This window comes from Cajanus cajan, chromosome 10 (assembly GCF_000230855.2).
Source record: "Cajanus cajan strain Asha chromosome 10, NIPB_CcT2T_4, whole genome shotgun sequence".
Classification (NCBI taxonomy): Eukaryota; Viridiplantae; Streptophyta; class Magnoliopsida; order Fabales; family Fabaceae; genus Cajanus; species Cajanus cajan.
The window spans coordinates 46,408,617-46,425,185 of NC_138526.1; the positions used below are offsets into that span (position 1 = coordinate 46,408,617).

A 16,569-nucleotide genomic window follows, 5' to 3' on the forward strand; every position below is an offset into this window, starting at 1 on the left:
ATTTTGTGCACTAAGGAGAGGAAAAAAAATGAGGGAGTGGGGGATGGGGGGGAGGGGGGGGGGAGATTTCTCCTGTGTTGCAACAAATAGGAGAAATGGAGATGTGTTTGTTTCTTATGTTGCTACCATAAAATAAAATCTAAATTATGCAAAATTATGTTAAGAAAAAAAAATACAGAGAGAATGGAACACGTTGTAACTGATATAGCGCATATTTGGTCACGTTTTTAGTCATAATTTTTCACGTCAATCTTGAAACAACACATTATATTATAGTTTCTCTACAAATTTCAATTTGACATGAAAAATCATTAAAAAAAAAAAAAAACGTGTGATGAACGTACAAGCAAATATGCTAATAGAAATGTATATCCCACAGTTGTCTCACTCCTTATTACGGACAACAATGCCAATTGCAAAACAAGAAAATGTTATATTTTTATAGAAAATGAAGATTGAATGAAACAAAAATAAAAATAAAGTAATTTTTCACAAAGGAAGATGAGGGGAAAATATTGTATATTTGATACTTACATATGAATTAAGCTTCAAATATAACCTCACCTAAAGGAGGTGTGCTGAGTTTTTTAATGTATTGTCAAGTTGTTCACTATTCATTTTCCTATATATGAGGAACAAGGTGTATAATAAAGAGTCTTCCTAAATGCTACATTTTATGGAGATGCAAACAAAACGATGAATAGTTCAAATAGCATTTATTTACTAAGATGTCTAACTTGATTGAATAGTTTGGATTTATTTACAAAGGTGCGTGCTCCTCTATTAAATGTAGTAAAAGCACTGTTTGAAAAAAGTTAGTGTTGGAATTTGAAAATTGTATTGTAACGAGCATATAATTGAACCTTGTTAAATGCTATAGATAATAGAGTTAATCACCTGTACATTGTCAGTATAAAATTTTTTTATACTAGCAACCAATTATATCTCTTAATTATGCTATGTCACTGTAAACATATTTACTTTTAACACTGACATGGCACAATTAAGAAATATAATTATTTGACAGTGTAAAAAAACTTTACACTGACAATATATAAGTGATTAACTCTATATAATAAAATTACATTTAAAATTCATTCTGTGTAAAATACTTCCTTTTTCCTTTAATGTAATATTAATCAACTTTTTTCTAATTTATTTTTATATAAACTATTTAACCATCATAATTAAAGGTAATGCATTCATTGATAAAAAATGCATTATTTTACTAAGTTAGTAGAAGTATAAAAAAAATGATACATTTATTGTAGTCTTTAATCTGTAAAAAATTTAAAATATAGTTATTGTGAGACGAAAAGATATTTTATATTAACATTATTTTAGTTTTAAATATAAGTAAATTTAATCTAATTTTACTTTATTTAATAATATCATCTTTAAATATCTTTTCATTTAATTGAAATTATATTTTTAATATTTTTTTGTTTTTTTATATATAAAGATTTAAAAAGAGTAGTTTAAGAAAAAAAGTTGTTATAATGTGATTAGTAAATTAAACGATGTTATATAACTTTTAGTTAAATATTAATTTTTTTTTATTTTGCTTATATCTAACAAAGAGAGTACAATCTATTAAGAGTAATTACATTACTCTCTCCTAAAATAAAAGAGTATATATTATATTGTCTCCTCTTATATGTTAAAATATATTACAACTTAGTATATTCGAGTTAGCATTGTTAAATGTAAATTACACTTCATGTGAGTATTACACTACATTTCCTTTATGTAAAAATATAAAATAAATTACATTTTTCTCTTTTCAGAGATACGAGTATTATATTGTCATTCTTCTATTGTATTAAAATATATAATTTAGAGTATTTAACTTAAGATCAATAAATATTTTTATTGTGAAAAATTAAAATATATTTTAATTAAAATTTTAAAAATGTTTTTATTTTATTAAATTATCATTCACTTAATTCGTAAGAAATTATAAAAATGCATAATTAAGTATAACGTGAGTTATTAAAATTAAAATAAAAATAAAAAATTATGTAATATATTATATACATATATATATATAGATATATATATATATACACACATATATATATATATATATATATATATATATATATATATAATTTGGTGACCTTGACTCCATTAACAATTAGTTATATTGTGAGCTCAACTCCATTATCTTAAGTTAGCTCCACTCGAAAAAATGAATTTAGATCTCTTAACTATAATATTTTAATGATAACGAATATATATGCTTTGTTTTATAATTTTTTTAAAACTATTCAATAAGACGAATGATCTTTGTAAAACGAATACACTAAGATGATCTGTTATCTTGATATGAGTATTTAGTAGAGAAATGATTCATCTACGAGACATTTACTTTGAATTAATATCATTTATGATATCTGATAACTAACTTAATCTTTATGCCAAATATTTCTTAACAAATCAATGCAAAGCAACTTTCTTGGTACCAACAATGACAAAAAGAAAAGAAAGACATACTTTGTGTCAAAAAAAAGACAAGTAGATCTCGTGAATCAAAAAAATCTTCAAAAAAAAGTTGTTTTGAATTGTGACACGCATGAGACCACCTTTCTAATACCTAAAAGATGATAATTAGTTTCTTTGATCAGATAAGAAGTGACTATTTGATTAAAGCATTTAATGTATCATCAGATACTTTTTTCTACAAGGAATGAAGATAAAGACAAACGAAACAAACCTATGAGAGACACTCAAAAGTTTGTGACGATCGTCTTCATTAAAGTCCTATAAAAGGGAGCTTGAAGCTCAAAAAGAAAGAGATGACAACACAACGAAAAATAGAGAGATCAATTTTTGTAAAAAATATATTCTTTCTTTAAAAAGTCTTTAATATATAAGATGAAACAACATAGTTAACTTACCCAACTTTAACTTTGTGTTATTATTTGGAGTCTAAAGAGATTTGATTGTAAAAAAAAGGTATTTATTGCTTTAAGTCTGAAGAGACTTAATTGTAAAAATAAAAAAAAAACTTGTTTGTCTATAAAAAATTACTTGGTTATTAATGTTTTGAGAGACTTTATGTTGAAAGAATATTTGGATAGTTGCTTGAAGATAAAAAAATACTTAGATTTGAGCTAAAAGTAGTTTGGTAATTAAGAGAATACATATTTCTTTGCATAAGATAGTGAAACTTGATATGGTTGAATCAAGAACTATGCATAGTCTCAATAATTAAGACAAAATAATATAAGAATACCTTATGCTCAGTTTTTTATCTCTTTGTATACACTTTTTTCACAAAGTTACTATTTTATTATTTTCAAAAAGTGAGTGTTCAAGTGACATTATTCAACTTCCTTTTTGATGTTTTTTTTTTCTCTATAAGCACTGTTTAACAACTAACTATAAAATTTAGTGATTTTAACTCCATTAACAACTAATTACAATTTTTTTTTAATTGCATCCATTATCTTAAGTTTTTTATCAAAACAGTTCTCTATCCAAATAATTTACAGAAAAAAAAATTATTTAGACTTCAAAAGATTGATAGGACAAAAAAAATATTAATGTAAAGAATGTTTTGATAATATTTTTTTTTATAATGGGCAATTTAAAAAGTAATAAAGTGTTATATATTAAAATTTATAAAAAAGAAGAGACTATTTTTTTAATTTAAGAGAGGAAGACGATGCAATATTTGTATTTTAAAAAAGAAGAAGAATTTTCCGTTAAAAAAAATGTAATTTAATTTTTATTAAATAAATAAATAAAATATAAATTTCCCTTATTTTGGGCATAAAAATAAATAATAAAGAGCCAAATTTTCTTTATTTACATTTTATAATATAAAATATTAATATTTGAAAATACAATTGAACCCTTATATATTAAATGCTATGAGAATAAATGTGCATTTAAAACTCACCTTCTAATACCATCAAATTTCACTGATTAATACATTTTTTTTCTTTCAAAAAAAAGCCCTTATTTATGAAAAACATTTATAAAAATTTCAAAATTTTAAATTAATAATTTAACACTAACTATTCTCAAAATTTTTATAAAACAAAATATTTATAATAATTTTAAAATTTAAAAGTATCATTTATATAAAAAAAATTAACAGTGAAGTTATTAATTTAATATCACTAATGCTCTAACTATTCCAGTTACATGAAAGCATTCTTTATATTTTTAAAAGTTTAAATTTTAAGAAAAAAGTTATAATTTTAAAAACAATTGAAAAGATTAAATTTGAAATTACTAGTTTAATACAACTATTGTCAATTTCAAAAAAATATTTAAACATATTTTAAAAATTTTAAATTTCAAGAAAAGATTTGTAACAATTTTCAAATAAATAAAATTAATAAATTTAAATTTATTTATTTAACACAAATTATTCCAATTTTAAAATATAAAAGAATAATTTGAAAAATATAATTTAATGTAATATTGTTTTGGAAGTAATTCACATTAAAAGATAAATAATATAAAATTAAATAAGAATGTTCATTTATTTATGAAAAATAATAAATTGAAAATATATTTAAATAAGATAATATTTTACAAAAGTAAATTAATATGAAATTTATATAATGTCAATTTACATATTTTTTTTAAAAAAAAATTGTGTATCAGTCGATTTTTTTTATGACTTGTATTATCTTTATTCAGATTATATATTATTTAATTATTATAATATATTCTACACCAATATTTTAGTAAATTTTAATTACTACTACTTTATTAAAATAATTTTCATCACCTAAATTATTGTACTATACTCAATCTTTTCTAAATTAATTATTAAAAATTGTTAGCTTAATATTACGATACCTATATATTTTCTTAATTAAAGTCTAAGTTCAATCTTTACTTTAGACATAAAGTTGTAATTGTAGTACCAAAGTTATACCTTTCTTATAAAAAAAATCATTGCAGCAATTAATTCACATCACATTATACTTCTATTTTAATTATCATAACTTATAATTAATATAATTATGCGTTTTTACAACTAAAATAATGTTGATGGTTAGGTGAGTGCATTAGTTGTAGAACCGAACGCCTTTTAACAATTATGTGGTAATTATAAAGAAAAATTAATATCATAATCATAATTAACATAATTATAAAGCCATGGTTCCTAATATTCTTCTACTATTAAAATGTAAATAAAATACAAAGTGTTAATTTTGATTTGAGTGATAGATCACGACTAGAATAAAGATTATTTTCCTCCGCTCAACTATTTCATTTTTTTTTCACTTACCATTTACAAATCAAGAAAAATAAGCCCTAAATATTAACCTCGTTTGAGTTAAATGAGCCACTCTTATTACTAATATGTTCGAGTTTAAAAATTAAGTTTAGAAAAATTACCCAATTAGCAACACCGGGCATTTGGTCTAGTGGTATGATTCTCGCTTAGGGTGCGAGAGGTCCCGAGTTCAATTCTCGGAATGCCCCCTTTTAACATTTTTCATTTTCAATTCCAATCTGAACTGCCCCAAAATGAACCAAAGAATAACTTGATCATATAAAATCCCATTTGTTTAATCTAGGCCACTACCCCGTGAGATTTGTATAAAAAAGATTTATCACCAGATTTAGCTATTCAAAATCAGCTACCATATGCAGATTTAATACTGCTTGAAGTCTAAAATGCTATCAATCAATGATTAAAAAAAAAAAACACTATCAAAATCCATATCCTCCAACACATGTACAACAAGCAGTGACATAACTTAGCATGATCTGTCAGAACTACAAAGCATAATTTTTGTCTTCAATTCTGCGGGAGAGCTCAACACCATGTCTCTAAATTAACTCTTCACTTCTTGAAATTCTTGCTTCAGTTCATGCATCTTTTGGACACTGTTAACAGGAAGGAGCAATTCTAGTAAACATTGAGTCAGAGGTGCCTTTCAGATTTTGAGTGAAGATAAGAGGAAATAAATTATGAAATGAAGTTATGCATTTGTCAATTTCTTTAGCACACAAGACAATAGGTCTCGTCCAATCCAATTCGGTTATATCTTCCATTAAAATGTGGACAGAATGTGAAGAGCAAGGAAACAAGAATATATGATATTTTGTAGGTTCATGGGTGCACTGTAGTTAATTACCACTTGATAACTTCAATTGTACGTATCTCCATCATTGCTAAGTCTTCCTTATGCTCTCACCTTCCTCGGATGGAAGGATGGAATATTTTGTTTGGTAATTGGAGCTGTGGCCAGTTTCTATTCATTCAATTTGATATCTCTGGTTCTTGAACGCCATGCTCATTTGGGTAATCGTCAGCTGCTATATAGACACATGGCTCTTCACATTCTAGGTACTCCTTTATATTATTAATATTAACACGCTAGTTAAGGATTTCATTCATTTTTTAAAGTAAAATAATACTTTATTTTACTCATCATTATTTTATGGTTAACCAGCTGATTGATCTGAAATTTTTGCTACTACTATGGTGTAGTAGTAAGTTTTAGGACCAATTCATGGGCCTAGAATTAATGAATCAATATTATTAACATTGGAAGGTTCACGTTGGGGTCGGTTTTTGGTGGGGTCTATTCAATTTGCAGTGTGCTACAATAATGAAGTGCTCTGTGCTCTTCTGGGTGGACAATGCATGAAGGTGAGAAAAAATATTACTTACTATATATTTTTTTATCCCTTTATTTTTTATATATATTAAATTAGAGTTTACTATATTAAAATAATTATGGGTATTTTGATTTTATTCTTTTTAAAAATTATTCCATGTTTTTTCAGAATAAATGTACCAAAAACAAATATGTGTGGATTTTTTTATTAGTAAACAAAAATGTAATCTACGTATATATCATAACCTTTTACTTTTATTTCCATAGGGGATCATTAGTTTAAAAACGTGATCTTGAGGATCTCGTTGAGGATAAGATTTACATGGAAAGAAAAGAGATTATTTTTAAAAAATTAAAAGTTGTATAATGTTAAAGAAAATGCACAAAAATTTAGGACATTAAATTTATTTTAACATATCATTTTATTTTTTACATTTTAAAAATTATCAAGTTAGGGAATATTTGTTAGAAATGAAATTTTATCCCCCTTTTCTTCTGCTTCAAAATTTAAAAAAGAAAACACGTTTGATGCATGCATGAGTGCATAGATATTTAGCAGATAATAATTTTTCATATATACCTTTTCCTATAGGCAATTTACGTGTTGTCGAACCCAAATGGGACTATGAAGCTTTATGAGTTTGTAGTGATATTTGGATGCTTCATGTTGATTTTGGGTCAAAATCCCGTCTTTCCACTCATTGAGACATTAAATATGGTGTCTTTAGTCATGTGCTTAGCCTATAGTGCATGTGCTACTGCAGCTTCCATATACATTGGTATTTCCTTTCTGCCATTAATAATCCAAGTTAATTTATTAGCACATGTTCTTGCAATCAATTTTCCCAATGTCTACTTAATCAAATGGGTCAAAAAAGGATTATTCTGTAAAAGGTGATGCAACAAATCGCTTATTTGGAGTATTTAATGCCATTCCCATCATTGCCACAACTTATGGTAGCGGAATAATTCCAGAAATTCAGGTTTGAAACAACTACACGAGTTCACTCTTATACATAAAACTTCTCAATACTACGCATGCCCTCAAAGTATTTGTTTAAACTTCTAAGAAAAATACACATGCTTGCACTTTCTTTGGCTACAGGCAACATTAGCACCACCAATTAAAGGAAAGATGTTCAAAGGATTGTGTGTTTGTTATGTTGTATTTGCATTCAGTTTCTTTGGCGTAGCTATCTCTGGCTATTGAGCATTTGGAAATCAAGCCACGGGCCTCATTTTTAGCAACTTCGTAGATAATAACAAGCCTTTGGCTCCCAAGTGGCTTATTTACATGCCCAACATTTGCACATAGCCCAATTATCTGCTAATGGTGTGGTAAGAAATTAACATCCCCATTCCCACTGCAACACTACTTAGTGCAAGTTTGGATCATAGTTTGCGCACACCAAACATTAGTTTAGAGAGTCTAGATAAATTTAATAATTAATACTCAGTAACATGTTTGAAGATCATCTTTATGTTGTGTTTGAACATAAATTTGGATCTCAAACCATGATTTTAGTTAAACTTCCAAAAAAATTTGCTTTCTTATGGGCAAATTCCATGGTTTTTAAATCATAATCGAAAACCACTAATTGCTTAATCTTCCTCACCTCAAGTAGGATCTAGTTCACCGTTCTTGCAGCCTACAAATGTATTACAAGAGCAAATATTTGGAGACCCAGAAAGCCCTGAGTTTTCTCCTCGCAATTTGATTCCAAGATTGATTTCTCGGTCATTAGCTATAATTACTGCCACTACTATAGCAGCAATGCTTCCCTTTTTTGGGGGCATAAACTCGTTTATAGGGGCATTTGGTTATATTCCACTTGACTTCATTTTACCAATGATTTTCTTCAATGTGACATTTAAGCCATCCAAGCGAAGTCCCATTTTCTGGTTGAATGTAACTATTGTTCTTGCTTTCTCAACATTGGGAGCTATAGCAATAGTTGCAGCAGTTAGGCAGATAGTTCTTGATGCCAAAACTTTTCGATTATTGGCAGATGTATAGTCACATTTGGCTAAGTCCCGAGCCTTGAGTGTGTCAGATTTTATATCTAATTTTGTTCTTGCTTACCGCATAACGATATTCTAAGTTTTTTCTATAAACCATTGTCATCATTATTTCTTTAATAAATATCTAACTTCAGAAATATGAAAATTGAGTCCGGATGAAAATAATGGATGATGATATAGCTTAGTACTTGTTTGACAGTCAATTTTATTTCGAGTTTTATTCTTGATTCTATTGTATATCATTAATTTTTAGTTGATGACACAAATATGAGTCAAAATCATAGTTTCTCAATTTGATTAAAATCTTGAAACAAGGAACTCATTTAAGATTGTCATTGACGATGTAACACATTTCATCTGCTTCAATAAAAATGAAGCATCATTTAGAGAAATACAAGACAACAAAATGTATCATGAAGTGGAGAAATTGTTAACTTCCCTTCCCAAAAAATAGAAGGGAAGAAGCAAGACAATCAAAGCTTCTAGGAAAGATCCATAGTTGTAGGAGGAGCATTCTCGAGTGGTGCATCAGTTACTGCAGCAGTGACATCCTCTGGTGGAACATATGTTGTTCTTGATAAAAATTATATTAATGTGTTAATTTTATTTTTTATTGATCATTTTGTCCAAAAAAACCTCATCACCGCCAATGCCATCTCAGTCAACCTTAAACCTCTTCTTAAACTTGTCAATCCTAATCTCTTTCTTCGACTTTGTCAATCCCAATCTCCTTTTTTGGCTACATTAACACTAACAATAACATAACCTTTAACCCTCCAAGAGCCAAGATGAAGGAGACATGATTTGGGTCTGGGGCAAAGAAGGAGAAGGTACATGATAAAGAAGAAGAAAGCACAAGTACTAAGGAGAAAACGTAAGCCTCAAACCCGTAACACTTCTTTTCGGTGAACGCCCACTTCAACAACAACATTAAACTTTGACTTTGACAAGGAAGCTGCATGAATGAGATTCCTTGGCTTTCCTTTTCCTTCACTAAAACCCTATTAGACTTCGTCATCGACATCGTCTATCACAAGAACCCCGTGCCACCATAGAGAAGGCTCATTGCTCTCCCCCACAGCCTGGCTCCCTACGTCGGTTGCACTAATATGGGAAAAAATTCAAGTCGCATATCGACTAGAGATTAGACAATTAAATAGTATATAAATGGAAAACAATCCTCACCTTACAAGCCGATTTTATAGGATTGAATTAAACTCAAATTCACTATTCTAAAATGATATCAGGACTATCCTAGATCTTTAAAATGGGTTACTTATCCTAAATCATTCAAAAGAGTCATTAACCATTTAAATACGTACCAAGCCCAATAGTGTTAGACGTGAAGGAATGTATTGAAAAAAATTCAAGTCTTACGTCGACTAGAGATTAGTCAATTAAATAGTATATAAGTAAAAAACAATCATCATTTTACAAGTCAATTTTGTAGAGTTGAGTTAAACTCAAATTCACTATTATAAGATCAAGCATGCAGGGTAACCACCACCAACTCGTCCTCTGCAACATCTACAAATGCAGCTTCCACCTTGCCTACATCGAGTTTGGCCGCAGTCATAGTGCAGTCGACAGGTTACCATCCTCAACAAGTGAGTTTGTGGAAGTGTGTTATTGTTGGAGTGAAGATCAAGCAGGAATCACTAGAGTTTAGTCTATGAAACTTCTTAAAAAATAAAAATAAAAATAATTATTTTTCACATGTTCACCAATGAACAATATGATGAATTTGTTCACCGAAATCATCACATTAAGATAATTTTGAAAATCTGTCATTTTCATAAACTTATAAAAAACAACGATCAGTTATTAAAATACTTTTACAAATGATCATACTATTTTTATAAACTAAATCTATACGAATAGGATCTCATGGTAAATGATTTTTTTTTTTATAATATTGTTTTACTTCATAAAATAGGATTGTACTGACATTGGTTTGTTTAGTTTTCTGGTAAAAGTATACTTGTACTGAAAACAATTAATTATGATAGAAATGGAAATTTCATCTTTTCTGTGAAAAGTTGATGGTGGATGTAGAATTTCAAAATCTTTGAAAAGTATATTTGGACGGGTTTGGTTTCACCAGTAGATAAATTTCAATCCTTGATGGGGGGACCTTACGAGTTAATAAATTTCGATTCTTGATGGGACTTTACGCCGACCAAAAACCATCCATGAAGAGTCATCACGATGTACCATTTTTCTCAAAAGAAAAACATGTGACGAAACAAATTACATCAAATCCATGATTAAAAAATCAAGAACCTATTCCAACGCATGATATAGGGTGATTTGACTACCATCATAGAGGATGTGAAATACTCTGTTTGCTCTTAATCCATCTCGTTGATAAGACCTTCAACATCTTCAACATCTTCAACATCTTAGAAAAATCTTATTTTTTCGTAAGAAAGTATTGTCTTTCCAAATAACTCATAATTGTAAATCATACAACATGCGTCCCTTTTTTGCATTTTATATTAAGCCTTTAAACAGCAACAAATTTTCTTTTATCAAACCATGCAAAGATGCATGAATTCCTCACCATCCAAAACAAGCTATCTACAGTTACACATGTTTTGAACTAGAAAAATATGTGTGTCATTCATTCTTCTTTTGCATTGCAAGTTGAACACACCATATCATTATTATCTGGCTCACCTTGAACCAACTCAGCCGGTGTTCTCTATAATATAAATATGTTAATGTGAGTCATATAACATTTTAATATGAAATTATGATAATTTCCACATAAAATAATTAATTGATATTTATTATTTTTTTCATTATTCAAACTTATCCTTTTATAATCATCAAATTGAAGTTTGATAATTTTACCAAATTACATTTAGATTTAAATATATTTTTACTTCTATGAAATAAACGCATTTTAATTTTAGTCTTTATAAAAAAAAATTTGTTTTTTAGTCCTCTAAAATTTAGAATCATTGTTTATAGTTTCTAAAATATGAAAAATTTTTGATTTTGATTCTTATATATAAAATAATTTTATTTTTATTTTTATTCCTCTAAAATTTAAAGGTATTTTTTTATCTTTAATATTTATTTATATTATATTTTATGTATATTTATTTAGTGAGACGTCCCTAACCTCATTTATTTGTTTAATCTATGATTATTTTTATCCATAATAATTATTAAGGTGTTCATATTTTATGTTGTTTAATTATTTTACAATGATTGTCATTTTTATTTATATGACTGGTACATTTAATATATTCTTTTTACGTAAATATATTTTATCATCAACTATAATATAATTTTCATATCTTTGACTCGTCTTGTTGGTATTTCTTCATGTATTTATGAAGATAAATATTATTCTATGGCCATAGAAGATAAAGTTTGAATTATTTGTAGTTGGAGGTTTGACCTTGAAAATTTAAATGAGTAAGGAATGAAGGTGAAATATCCTCTTGTTGGTTAAAGTGAAATATCCTTTTGTTGGTTGATATTATGATGTGTTCATTTATCCTGACTAGTCACTACAATTATAATTCAAATTTTATTATAACATGAAAAATTGATATATGATATATATATATATATATATGTTCAATATTGATTATAAATAATTTTGTACATTCTTTTGAATTATTGTATTTATTGGATATTGTTCTCACTCCTCACTTTTCTTTGTTTTTTAAAATTAAATTTATTACCAAATAGATGGATCTACCTACAATTCGAGGACATTTTACAATTGTTATTATTGTTGTCTACCTTAAATGGAACTGGGCTGTGGATGTTGTTTCCAATTCTGTTACGTTTTGAAGATATATGATTATATTCATATATTTTTCTTTTTGCCAATCATACTAGTCAAATTGTAAATTTATTTTCACTATCAATGTAATTATTGTAATAGAGATGGAAGAAATGAAACATGTATAAAATAATACGTAATTATAAATATTTTTAGAATGATATGTCATGTAATGAGTTCTCAAAATTTTATAATTATGATAATATCATATAAAAAAATATTTATTATTATATAAATTGGACGTTACACATTATTACCTTAACAGTATATTAGTTTAATTTATGAAGTAACTAACAAGATATTGGATATTTCGGATATAACATGGAAATGAACACGATATCTTTTTCTAGAGGTACCGTGTGACCAAACAAGCTTGAAAGTTCAACCAATAAATTTAATGCACAATGGTTAAAAGTTTTCAATAGTATCAACTAGAGGCATAGCTTGCGGTGCAAAAATTTTCGGAGAAATAATTGCCACATTGTTACTTTTTTCTTTTATAAATAGAAACTGTGAGACATGAAGAACATCATCCAAAAGCATAACTAAAAAGCTTTAGAAGTGAGAGAGAAAAAAAATGTGAAAGTGCTGAGAGTGAAATAATACACGGGATTAACCGGTTAAGTATCATCTCTATTACTTTTGTGATATATTGCAAAATTGCAACTTTGTCGGTATATTGATTTTTTTTTTATTGCATTTTTCTTTCAAAAATAGTCTTTCTTTTAAATTCATTCATAACATGGTAAAGGTTTTTATTGTGAGAATTTTATGTAGACAGTGAATTTGAGCTAAGAATTTATTTTTAAAAAAATCATATGAACGTATACGAAGAGGTTAGGAATAAAATAAAACAATTACTAAAAGAAAATTATTTCATAAAAATAACTAGATTAATTGCTTAAATGATGCTTGAATTTTATTTTTATTTTTTACAAAACTACAAGTATCTTCCACAAAAATAATCTTATGTAGATTTGATAAATTAATAAGTTTGTGTATATTTATTTAGCAATCATAATAACTTATAAAACATAATAGTGATGCAAATTATAGAATTATCTAAGAGACAAAATAATTTAAAGAAATGTTAATAAAAAAATATTATCGTGGTCGTAATAATTATATATACAGACTATAAATAATGAGTTTTGAGCCATTAAAAACAGTCACCATCACTTTGTTTCTATTATAAAAAATAAATATCAATGAAGTATTTAGGTGATAAAATGTTTAGGGTTAAGGTTTATTTTTTTTAATATATATTTCACCATTTAACGACTCTGATAATTAATTAATTGCTTCACTTATATTGTTGTGTTCATTAATTTGTTTGTGCCTGCAATCACATGTGCGTGTATAGAGAAATGAGTAGGATGTTTCCAACCTCAACAACAGTTAATGAAACAGAGAACCATAATGCTTCGCAACAACTTCACCACCCAAAAGATGCAGGCACTCTCTTTGTCCTCAAATCAAAAGGTAGTAATCATTTTTAGTTTTATTTTTTTCATTCTTATGTTTAGTAGTTCATTACTTCTGTCATCTTGTAGGGTTCAATATGTGGTGTATTAATGTTAATTTCATTATTGGTATTCTCCAAGAATAATGACCACAAGTATAGTGTCACGAAGATTATAGAAAAGGATAAACAATAATCTTTTACGTTAGTATAACTATTTCACACATGGTTACGTAACTTTGTTAAGTGTCTTTTTGTGATTGCATGCATTTCATTGTTTCTGTAATTGGAGCACACAAGGAGTAAGCAACAAGATTTTCATTTTCCTGGATGAAAAACAAAAGGGTATCATACATTCTGCAATTTAATTGAAAAAAAATGATTATACATGCGATTCATTTATGACTTCTTGTAGGTTCATGGATGCACTGTGGTTACCACTTGATAACTTCAATTGTGTCTCCATCATTACTAAGTCTTCCTTGTACTTTCACCTTCCTAGGATGGAAGGGTGGAATATTTTGTTTGGTAATTGGAGGTTTGGTCAGTTTCTATTCATTTAATCTGATATCTCTGGTCCTTGAGCACAATGCTCATTTGGGAAATCGACAGCTTCTATACAGAGACATGGCTCGTGACATTTTAGGTATACTACACTTCTTCCCCCATTATTAACATGCTAGTTCTGGAAGGATATATTCAACTCTTTTATTAAAATAAAATAATACTATAATTTAGAAGAAGAAAAAAGTGATTATAATATGGTTAATCATAAAATAATAATAATAATAATAATAATAATAATAATAATAATTATTATTATTATTATTATTATTATTATTATTATTATTATTACATTAGAAACGCTTCTTTATTAGTATTTGTATTTAGGTGAAATGTTATATTTAAAAATTTGAATTATTTTTCCAACAAATGTTTATTTGTTAATCATTAAAATTGTATTTTTAGTTATAATTTGATATGAAGTAGTTGGTATAACAATTAATATTTAATAATATTTATGTGAAATTATATTTTTAGTTCTCATTTTTATCTTATAAAAGTAGTAAAATGATATAAAAATGAGAATTAAAAGTGTAATTTAGTTTAAATATTATTAAATATTATTTATTGTATCATTTAAATAATGATAGATCACAACGAGTGTTGGTAATTTTAATGATCAATAGATGAATATTCAATGAGATAACTAAAATTATAAATTTAAAAATAAAGAAACCAAAATTATGAACTTGATATTACAAAGAGACCAAAAGTGCAATTCTAACATTTTATTTTCTAATCATAGACTCATGGCTAGTTATATTCATATTGTCATATACTAGTAAGGGAAAAAATCACTTCTTACCTCTCTATATATTTATTTTTTAGAGGATTTTGGGATAAAATAATTGTTAAAATGTTGTGTAGTATAAATTTGAAGGTAATAGTGTCCAATAAAAAAATGAAAATTAAAAGGGTGGTTACTAAAACTATCCTTTTTATATATACTAATAGAATCTAGATATTTTATATCTCTATTAAGCATGTTAGTTTAACTGGTGTTATAGTTTGTCTTTAAACCCTAAAGTCATGAATTCAAGTTTTAGATTTGATAAAAATTTTGATTTTTTAATTATTTTAATAATAAAAAGATATAATGATCTACTAAATGTAGAGATCAAGACGACTATTAAAAAGAGCATTCATTTTATATATAATGTAAATATAGATTAGTGAAAAAAGGAGACATTTCATACCTTTAAATTTTTAAAAATAAAATAAAAAAGATAATGAAATAAATGATTATCATTAATTATTTGGAGAGAATATGAAAAGTTATTACTTTTCAATATTTAAGGGATATAATGATTTACTAAATAGTGAAAAAAAAAAGTTACGCATATTGATATTTCATTTATAATAAATATAAATATCTATATATTATATAAAAGTTATACTCCTTTTAATAATTATCTTAATTTCTATTTTATATGAACCATTTTACCACGTTTTAATTTACCCAAAAATCTAAACAATTCTTTCTCTTTCAAGGTTCTTTTAGTCTTAAACCACTTACTCTAAATCGATGGATAACCTGCCTATGTGACAAATGCTTAAAGAAACAAGCGAGTAAAAAGCATTTTTCATGTTTGGTACAAGAAACATCGATCACTGGATAGACAGTTAGAATCCACTGTATTTGAAATTCAAGATGAAGTCTATACAAACATGGTGGTCCTCACTCCTCATCTCACTAGCTGATTGATCTGAAAACTTTTTCTACGTTTATTAAGTTTTAGGACCAACTCATACTCATGTTTGACCAAATGGGCTCAGAACTGATGTATCAATATTATTAACCTTGGAAGGTCCACGTTGGGGTCGATTTTTTGTGGGGCCAATTCAATTTGCAATGTGCTATAATAATGAAGTGCTTTGTGCTATTCTTGGGGGACAATGCATGAAGGTTAGTGCATATCACTATACATTTTTTATCCCTTTATTTCTAATATATTAAACTAAAGTTTATTGTATAATACTTAAATACATTTTTTATTTTTTATCCATTAAAGTCAAATTTCGTATTAGGAGATTATAACAATTCATGCATTTTACTCAATTATTTGAATTAAACTCAATTAATTTTTATTTGTGTTTTTAAAAATTATTTCATATTT

At 26.7% G+C, this 16,569-nt stretch overlaps 1 non-coding gene and 1 pseudogene across 1 annotated transcript; both read left to right on the forward strand.

The window, feature by feature from the left end:
• Positions 1–5,382: 5,382 nt before the first annotated feature.
• Positions 5,383–5,454, forward strand: TRNAP-AGG (transfer RNA proline (anticodon AGG)). Its single transcript has one exon. It is a non-coding gene; the product is annotated as a tRNA-Pro (tRNA).
• Positions 5,455–7,224: 1,770 nt separating this feature from the next.
• On the forward strand, positions 7,225–9,124 carry LOC109811589 (GABA transporter 1-like; annotated as a pseudogene).
• Positions 9,125–16,569: the final 7,445 nt, after the last annotated feature.